The sequence below is a fragment of the Protopterus annectens genome, unplaced genomic scaffold (genome assembly GCF_019279795.1).
Source record: "Protopterus annectens isolate FY-2018-M unplaced genomic scaffold, PAN1.0 ctg73724_obj.part0, whole genome shotgun sequence".
NCBI lineage: Eukaryota > Metazoa > Chordata > Ceratodontiformes > Protopteridae > Protopterus > Protopterus annectens.
Genome location: NW_025061208.1, coordinates 1 through 10,263, shown reverse-complemented (window position 1 = coordinate 10,263; position 10,263 = coordinate 1). Strand labels below are relative to the sequence as shown.

The 10,263-nt window shown below is 45.3% G+C and overlaps 2 non-coding genes across 2 annotated transcripts; both read left to right on the top strand.

Moving 5' to 3' along the window:
- Positions 1-5,486: 5,486 nt before the first annotated feature.
- TRNAV-AAC lies at positions 5,487-5,560 on the top strand. Its single transcript has one exon. It is a non-coding gene; the product is annotated as a tRNA-Val (tRNA).
- Positions 5,561-9,382: 3,822 nt separating this feature from the next.
- Positions 9,383-9,457, top strand: TRNAV-AAC. Its single transcript has one exon. It is a non-coding gene; the product is annotated as a tRNA-Val (tRNA).
- Positions 9,458-10,263: the final 806 nt, after the last annotated feature.

Below are 10,263 nucleotides of genomic sequence, written 5' to 3'. Positions count from 1 at the left end.
TGGAAACGGACGTGTCGCTTTCAGCACAGATGTCATCACACTCCTTCATTTTCGAAACGTAGCTCAGTTTTTCGGTCTCTGTAATCTTAATAAACTCCTCTTGTCTTATCAAAGGAGGTCCAGCAACTGCAGCCCCCATCCTGAGTTGTTTGGGGTTTCTGATTTTTTCACCCCACCATTTATGGCAGCTATGTCCCTGTAGTTTTCCTAGTATCAGTCACGCCCTGGTGGGTGGCATCTCTTCCTTGTCAAGACAAGGTGCTGCTTATGTCTTTCATATAGATTGCCATCCCCTCTGATCTAGTCTTTCTTACGTCTTCCTGTTTGGCCGCATCTCACGTGGTCAGCAGTTTGCATCCTGACGCCACACGCCCTAGAACTCAATGTTACATTCTTCTCGCCACTGCCTGAGTACCAGAAGCACGTAAGACACGGAGGGAGCAGCTTCACAGACAAGAAACTCCCTGCAGTTAGAACATTCTGCTCATTCAGTTGAAGGCCGAGAGACTCAATTCAAAACATTTGTTTCCCTCTTTGGCTGATAGCTCACTTTCATTCCAGCGTCGAGGGTCAGCTTCAAGTGCGAGAACTCTTCCCCACATGTTACTACTTAATAATTAACACGCCCACAGATTGCTCCCCTTTATTCATTCAAAGGAAAATGAGCTATGTAGTTTAAGGCTGCTCATTTCAAAATACCATTTGAAGTACAGTAGAGAAAATGACAGAATTTTAAGTGCGTTAACCCTGGCACTTTGTCTGTCAGCCGGTTGTAGGTGGGAGTGTTGCTTCCTCGTTAGTATAGTGAGCATCTCGCCTGTCACGCCGGGAGACCGGGGTCTGATTCTCACGGGAGCACATAGCTTTTGGTCTGTCTGTCATCAGAGCACTGATCATGCCTGTATCATTAACAACCTATTAATAGCGTTATATCGACTATTCATTTCTGTACGGTTCGATTCTGACAAAACTCATTTAAGTGGATCATGCTTAGATGGAGTGAGTGACTTAACCAGACTCACCTCAATGGGGCATTCTTGTTTGGTTTGACTCCTTTAACAGTCCCCTCGACTGCAGGCCTAGAACTAGCTGTCAGCCCGCTGCACACGAAGCTTCTGCGCTTTCTATCACTGCTTTTCAGCAGTGAGTACAGCACAGATTTCCAGATGCACAGCCCCTACATGTAGTGCTGAAACTCAACCAGGTGTCGGACCTAGTATAAGGGGCAAGGTGTAGCCCAGCAACTTGAAAGATTGCAGTTTTCGACATAGTTCTCTTACCGGTCTCTACCTCGTGACCGGCTAAAGTCAAGTTGCTCACACTGTTCACAGCACACTTTAAATATATTCATTAATTACTGCAAATATCGTATGCTCTGTTTATTTCAAGAAATGCGTGCTACACTTCTAACACGTGGAAACTAACTTCGAAGCCATTTGTCGTGATAAGTTTGAGTCGAGGAAATCATGGCTGCAAAAGAGTCAGTAGACTAGCGATACCCCACGCTAAGCGGAGGCAAGTATGGCATGTGTGTGTGCACATATAAACGATCTACCTATCTGCCTCTCCATCTATAGCAATAGCTATATGTATCGTGATATTGAGACAGGTGACAGCTAGCTAGCTAGCTGGCTGGCTAGCCAGCTAGAGACAGAGTGAGATGTCTAGGAGAGGAGGCGAGCCAGCAGGTTCTGTAGTGTAGTGATTATCAGGTCTGATTAACACGCAGAAGGTCCTGCGTTCTATGCCCAGTGGAACCATTATGCTAGTGCAACATAAGAGAATTGGGGTAGGCGCATGAAGCGATAACAGATTCATTCCAGTAACCCCATCCCAGGTTTGAGATACCAATGTGCTCTGATTGCTTCAGATAAAACTGCTTCAGTTGAAAAAATCCTGCTCTACTGTGCTACATTGTGCATATCAGTTGTCGGACGGATTGCAAGGGCACAGAAACAATTGCCAACGCTTTTTAGATTACGCTCAAATGTGTTTAAATGCACAGATGCTAAGTATTTTAAAATAAAACCGCAGCTCTTTAGTAACATCTTTACAGGTTGGTAGGTGGCCACAAGGCCTCTGGCAGGTCGATCGCTAGGAGCCTGACCCGGTTCCTCAGTACCCCAAAGTAATGGCCTGGAAGATCAGTTTTATTGAACGGGTCAGCACCTGAGGTCTCTGCAGTAGCAAGAAGCAGCGTCCTCGGCTGGGCTTGAACCACCAACCTTTCGTTAACAGCCTCAACGCTGGCTTAACCGATTATACCACAGAGACATAGGACCACCCATCTGCAGAAGTACAGCAAAAGGGGAAACTCTCTCCGTCAGACTACAAACTCAAACGCCAGAGATTTAACCGGGTGTAAAATACCGCCATCCCTTGGAGATATTATGAATAAGCTTTGTGTTAACACAATGGGAAAATGTCTGATGAGCCTTGTATTATTATCTCTCCACAAAACAAGTGAAGAGGTATTACGTAAGACTAACGCGATCATTTTGCAAACCGCGACAGACTGCAACACGGTAGAATTCTGTGCACTGACACTTTTGCAGAGCATTGCGGGTGCGGAGATTGGGTTTTCCAGGAGGTTGGGATTGGAGAGATTGAGTGGGTTAAAGCAGCCATAGATGGGTGTCACCTTTTGGTGGGTAAAATATGGCACGCAGCAGGAGAAGATGCTGGGTATTGATTGAAAGGAAACATGTAAGGCAGAGAAGGAGCAAATGCAGTTAAAGTAGAAGTGCCAGTAGAGCGTGCAGGTGCTTTGCTTTCTCGAGAGTTGACTATATCTCAGGTGGCACAGGACATCAGCTAAGCCAGTATAGTTGGCAGTGCAATGGTGCTGTGAGCACCCCAGGCTTGACATGCCCCGCTACACTCTGACTTGCCTTGTAGCAGTGTTGTCTTAGCCGCAAGGAGTCGCGGGCCACATTAGAAAAGAAGGAAAGAGCCAAGACAACTGCATGGATGGAAATAAAAATGAAAGAACTACTTAATCTATCCCAGGCCGCTGGTAAATAATCCTCAGAAGAAAGGTCTATCTTTGTTGGACACTCATATAATCAATATTATATCTCTGATAACTGATCTGTTAATTGATATTTAACAACACACAGCGTATGCAACTGAAAGTCGAGCTGTTGTAAATATGGTATACGGTTGTTAGAAATGATAGTTAGAAATACTGTGTAAATGCTATCTTAATGGAAAATGAAAACATATCTGAGGGAGAAAAGAAAAAAAAAGAAAGAGGCGTGAGAGCAGAAACTGAAAGTGGCATGAACGGATGGGCAGGAGAGACACAGCTCAAGAAAGTGGCTGACAGGGGCTGTCCGCACTGGCTCGCCTCACTGGGAACAGACATACTTCGAGCAAGATCGCCTGATGTAGAGCATCCCCTCCAGTAGAGTCGTGGGGACAAAGGATGAAGTACTGCAGGACAAAACACCATAAGTGGGCAGGCTGACATGCGAAGAAACCTGGATTTTAAAAATTCTAAGACAGGCGGAGCAAAAGTATCAGAGAGTGACCCCGAGGTAAAGGATGGCAATATGGGTATGCTAATGAGGAGATGGGTGACATTTCATTTTATAGCCTTTTTGTCGTCTCTAATTAAAAAGAGATCCACCGCTGCACAGATGTGATACCTGAGCAGAAGGGGCAATCTGTTTATTCGACAAACTGAAAGGAGTAACCACGGAAATCCAAACTTGTTTTACCAGCTCATTAGCATGACCAGAATGCCATGGTTTACCATGTATTTTTTCCCACTCTATGCATTCCTTCTTTGTCACGAGCTGGATTTGGAAACGGACGGTGTCGCTTTCAGCACAGATGTCATCACACCTTCATTTTCAAACGTAGCTCAGTTTTGCGGTCGCTGTAATCTTAATAAACTCCTCTTGTCTTATCAAAGGAGGTCCAGCAACTGCAGCCCCCCCCCCCATCCTGAGTTGTTTGGGGTTTCTGATTTTTTTTCACCCTCCCTTTTATGACAGCTATGTGCCTGTAGTTTTCCTAGTATCAGTCACGTCCTGGTGGGTGGCATCTCTTCCTTGTCAAGACAAGGTGCTTCTTATGTCTTTCATATAGATTGCCATCCTTTCTCATCTAGTCTTTCTTACGTCTTCCTCTTTGGCCGGCATCTCACGTGGTCAGCAGTTTGCATCCTGACGTCACACGTCCTAGAACTCAATGTTACATTCTTCTCGGCCACTTCCTGAGTATCAGAAGCACTTAAGACACGGAGGGAGCAGCTTCAGAGACAAGAAACTCCCTTCAGTTAGAACATTCGTTCATTCAGTTGAAGGCCGAGAGACTCTAATTCAAAACATTTGTTTCCTCTTTGGCTGATAGCTCACTTTCAGTCCAGCTGCCGAGGGTGAGCTTCATGCGACAACTCTTCCCCACATGTAACTACGAATAATTAATTCGCTCACAGATTGCCCCACTTTATTCATTCAAAGGAAAATGAGCTATGTAGTTTAAGGCTGCTCATTTCAAAATACCATTTGAAGTACAGTAGAGAAAATGATGGCAGTAACCTTAAGTGTGTTAACCCTATGGACTTGTCTGCCGTCGGACAGGGTCGAGTGCAAGCGGCTTCCTCGTTAGTATAGTGGTGAGTATCCCCGCCTGTCACGCCGGAGACCGGGGTTCGACTTCGACGGGGAGCACATAGCTTTTTTTTGGTCTGTCTGTCATCAGAGCACTGGATCATGCCTGTGTACTATTAACAACCTATTAATAGTTATATCGATTATTCATTTCTGTGGTACGTGGTTCGATTCTGACAAAACTCATTTAGTGATCATGCTAGATGGAGTGAGTGACTAAACCAGACTCACCAATGGGCCATTTTTGTTTGGTTTGCCTCCTAAACAGTCCGCTTGACTGCAGTCCTAGTAACTAGCTGTCAGCCCGCTACTTGAAGCTTCCTTGCTTGCATCACTGCTTTCAGCAGTGAGTACAGCACAGATTTCCAGATGGTCAGCCCCTACCTGTAGTGCTGAAGCTCAACCTGGTGTCGGGCCTAGTATAAGGGGCAAGGTGTAGCTCAGCAACTTGAAAGATTGCAGTTTTCACCATAGTTCTCTTTACTGGTCTCTCACCGGTGACCTCGCTAAATAAGTTGCTCACACTGTTCAGCACACTTTAAATATATTCATTAATTACTGCAAATATCGTATGCTCTGTTTATTTCGCAGCGCTACACTTCTAACACGGAAACTAACTTCGAGCTATTTGTCGATAAGTTTGAGTCGAGGAAATCATGGCTGCAAAGAGTCAGTAGACTGAAGCGATACCACGCTGCAGGCGTATGCATGTGTGTGTGTGCACACATATAAACGATCTACCTATCTGCCTCTCCATCTATCGCAATAGCTATATGTACGCATACGTAGACAGACAGCTAGCTAGCTAGCTGGCTGGCTAGCTAGCTAGAGACAGAGTGAGATGTCTAGGAGAGGAGGCAGCCAGCAGGTTCTGTAGTGTAGTGGTTATCACTGCCTGCTTAACACGCAGAAGGTCCTGGGTTCGATCCTCAGTGGAACCATTATGCTAGTGCAAGATAAGAGAATTGGGGTAGGCGTGATGAAGCGTAACAGATTCGATTCCAGTAACCCCATCCTTGGTTTGAGATACCTTAAATGTGCTCTTGATTGCTTCAGATAAAACTGCTTCAGTTGAGAAAATCCTGCTCTGCTGCATACAGTATATCAGTTGTCGTGACGGATTGCAAGGGCACAGAAACAATTGCCAACGCTTTTAGATTACGCTCAAATGTGTTTAAATGCACAGATGCTAAGTATTTTAAAATAAAACCGCAGCTCTTTAGTAACATCTTTACAGGCTGGTAGGTGGCCACAGGCCTCTGGCAGGTCGATCGCTAGGAGCCTGACCCGTTTCCTCAGTACCCCAAAGTAAGTACGGCCTGGAAGATCAGTTTTATTAACGGGTCAGCACCTGAGGTCTCTGCAGTAGCAAGAAGCAGCCCCTGGGTGGGCTTGAACCACCAACCTTCGGTTAACAGTCAACGCTGCCTAACCGATTGCGTCACAGAGACATAAGACCACCATCTGCAAAAGTACAGCAAAAAGGGAAACCTCTCCGTCGACTACAAACTCAAACGCCAGAGATTTAACCGGGTAAAATACCGCCATCCCCTTGGAGATATTATGAATAAGCTTTGTGTTAATACAATGGGAAAATGTCTGATGAGCCTTGTATTATTATGTCTCCACAAAACAAGTGAAGAGGTATTACGGTAAGACTAACGCATCATTTTGCAACCGCGCACAGACTGCAACACGGTAGAATTGTGCACTGACACTTTGCAGAGTAATATGGTGCGCAGTTTGGGTTTTCCAGCAGGTTGGGTTTGCAGAGAGTGAGTCAGGTAATGCAGCCGTAGATGGCTGTCACCTTTGGTGGGTAAAATATGGCACGCAGCAGGTGAGAAGATGCTGGTATTGATTGGAAAGGAACATGTAAGGCAGAGAAGGAGCAAATGCAGTTAAAGTAGAAGTGCCAGTGCAGCGGTGCTTGCTTTCTTCGAGAGTTGACTATATCCTCAGGGTGGCACAGGACATCAGCTAAGCTCAGTATAGTTGGCGGCGGTAATGGTGCTGTGAGCACTTCCAGGCTTGACATGCCCCTGCTACACTCTGACTTGCTCTTGTAGCAGCGCATTTCGTCTCCTTTAGCGGGTAAGAGTCATTGGCCACATTAGAAAAGAAGGAAAGAGCTAAGACAACTGCATGGATGGAAATAAAATGAAAGAACTACCTAATCTATCCCAGGCCGCTGGTAAATAATCCTGAAGAAAGGTCTATCTTTGTTTGGACACTCTGCCATAATCAATATTATATCTCTGATAACTGATCTGTTAATTGATATTTAACAACACACAGCATACAACTGAAAGTCGAGCTGTTGTAAATATGGTATATGGTTGTTAGAAATGATAGTTAGAAATATGTAAATGCTATCTTAATGGAAATGAAAACACATCTGAGGGAGAAAAGAAAAAAAAGAAAGAGGTGGAGAGCAGAAACCGAAAGTGGCATGAACGGATGTGGCAGGAGAGAGACAATAGCTCAAGAAAGTGGCTGACAGGGCTGTCCGCATTGGCTCAGCCTCACTGGGAACAGATATACCGGGCAAGATCGCCTGATGTAGAGCATCCCCTCCAGTAGAGAAAGTTCGGGGACAAAGGATGAAGCACTGCAGTGACAAACACCATAAGTGGGCAGGCTTGGATACGTGAAGAAACCTGATTTTAAAATTCTAAGACAGCCCGAGCAAAGTTTCGAGAGTGACCCCCGAAGCCAAAGCATGGCTTTATGGGTATGCTAATCAGGTGATGGGTGACATTTCATTTTTATAGCCTTTTTTGTCACTTCTCAAATTAAAAACAGATCCAGCGCTCCACACATGTGATACCTCAGCAGAAGCGGCAATCTGTTTATTCGAGAAACTGAAAGGAGTAAATCCACGGAAATTCAAACTTGTTTTACGAACTCATTAGGATGACCAGAATGCCATCCTTTACCATGCGTATTTTTTCCCACCATGCATTCCTTCTTTGTCACTTTAATTGGATTTGGAAACGCCTGACGGTGTCAAGCTTTCAGCACAGAGAAAGTCATCACACTCCTTCATTTTCTCAAACGAGCCTAGTTTTATGGCGGCCGCTGTAATCTTTATAAACTCCTCTTGTCTTAACAAAGGGGGTCCAGCAACTGCAGCCCCCATCCTGAGTTGTTTGGGTTTCTGATTTTTCAATTCACCCTCCCTTGTATGACAGCTATGTGCTTCCTGTAGTTTTCCTAGTACTGGGTCAGTCACGCCCTGGTGGGTGTGGCATCTCTTCCTTTGGTCAAGACAAGGTGCTTCTTTATGTCTTTCATATAGATTGCCATCCCTTTCTCATCTAGCCTTTTCTTACGCCTTTCCCTTCTTTTTGGCGGGGTATCTCACGTGACCCCGAACCCGTCAGCAGTTTGCATCCTGACGCCACACGCCCTAGAACTCAATGTTACATTCTTCTCGCCACTTCCTGAGTATCAGAAGCACTTAAGACACGGAGGAGCAGCTTCAGAGACAAGAAAACCTCCTCTTCAGTTAGAACATTCGCTCATTCAGCTGAAGGTCGAGAGACTCCCCTAATTCAAAACATTTGTTTCCTCTTTTGGCTGATAGCTCACTTTCAGTCCAGCCGCCGAGGGTGAGCCTGGCGCGCTATTAACTCTTCCCCACATGTAACTACTTAATAATTAATTGGCCACAGATTGCCCTGCACTTTATTCATTCAAAGGAAAATGAGCTATGTAGTTTACATACGTTCATTTCAAAATACCATTTGAAGTACAGTAGAGAAAATGATGGCAGTAACCTTAAGTGTGTTAACCCTTATGGACTTGTCTGCCGTCGACAGGGTCGTGAGTGCAAGCGCTTCCTCGTTAGTATATAGTGTGGTGAGTATCCCCGCCTGTCACGCGAGACCGGGGTTCATTCTCGACGGGAGCACATAGCTTTTTGGTCTGTCTGTCATCAGAGCACTGATCATGCCTGTGTACTATTATCAACCTATTATTAGTTATATCGATTATTCATTTGTGTGGTAACGTGGGTTCGATTCTGACAAAACTCATTTAGTGACTGGCGCTAGATGGAGTGAGTGGACTTAACCAGACTCACCAATGGGCATTCTTGTTTGATTTGACTCCCTTTAACAGTCCCCTTGACTGCAGGCCTAGTAATTCAGCTGTCAGCCCAAGGCTAAGCCGTCGAAGCCTCCTTGTTTTCTATCACTGCTTTCAGCAGTGAGTACAGCACAGATTTCCAGATGGTCAGCCCCTACCTGTAGTGCTGAAGCTCAACCTGGTGTCGGGCCTAGTATAAGGGCAAGGTGTAGCTCAGCAACTTGAAAAGATTGCAGTTTTCATATAGTTCTCTTTATCGGTCTCTCACCTCGTGACCTCGCTAAATAAGTTGCTCACACTGTTCAGCACACACTTTAAATATATTCATTAATTACTGCAAATATCGTATGCTCTGTTTATTTCAAGCGAAAGCGGCTACACTTCTAACACGCGGAAACTAACTTCAAGCCATTTGTCGCATAAGTTTGAGTCGAGGAAATCATGGCTGCAAAGAGTCAGTAGACTAGCGCATTACCCACGCTGCCAAGCGCGGCGTATGCGGCAATGTGTGTGTGCACACATATAAACGTGTATTCACCTATCTGCCTTCCATCTATAGCAATAGCTATATGTACGATAGCACGTGAGATTACAGCTAGAAGAAGTTAGCTGGCTGGCTAGCTAGCTAGAGACAGAGTGAGATGTCTAGGAGAGGGGAGGCTGTTTCAGCAGGTTCTGTAGTGTAGTGGTTATCACGCCTGCTTAACACGCAGAAGGTCCTGGGTTCGGATCCCCCAGTGGAACCATTATTATGCTAGTGCAAGATAAGAGAATTGGGGTAGGCGGATGAAGCCGCAACAGATTCGATTCCAGTAACCCCATCATCCTTGGTTTGAGACACCTTTTCATGTGCTCTTGACTGATTCAGATAAACTAATTCAGTTGAGAAAATCCTGCTCTGCTACAAAGCGACAGTATATCAGTTGTCGACGGATTGCAAGGGCACAGAAACAATTGCCAACGCTTTTAGATTACGCTCAAATGTGTTTAAATGCACAGATGCTAAGTATTTTAAAATAAAACCGCAGCTCTTTAGTAACATCTTTACAGGTTGGTAGGTGGCCACAAAGGGCTCTGGCAGGTCGACCGCTAGGGAGCCTGACCCGTTTCCTCAGTACCCCAAAGTAAGTAATGGCCTAAAGATCAGTTTTATTAACGGTCAGCACCTGGAGGTCTCTGCAGTAGCAAGAAGCAGCAGCCCCGGGTGGGCTTGAACTACACCAACCTTCGTTAACAGCCAACGCGCTTAACCGATGCGCCCCAGTGACAGAGGACCACCATCTGCAGAAGTACAGCAAAAGGGGGAAACCCCTCCGCGACTACAAACTCAAACGCCAGAGATTTAACCGTGTAAAATACCGGCTATCCCTTGGAGATATTATGAATAAGCTTTGTGTTAATACAATGGGAAAATATGTCTGATGAGCCTTTGTATTATTATGTCTCCACAAAACAAGTGAAGAGGTGGTATTACGGCAAGACTAACGCGATCATTCTTTGCAAATCCGCGCGACAGACTGCAACACGGTGAATTTCAAGCTATGCAGGTACA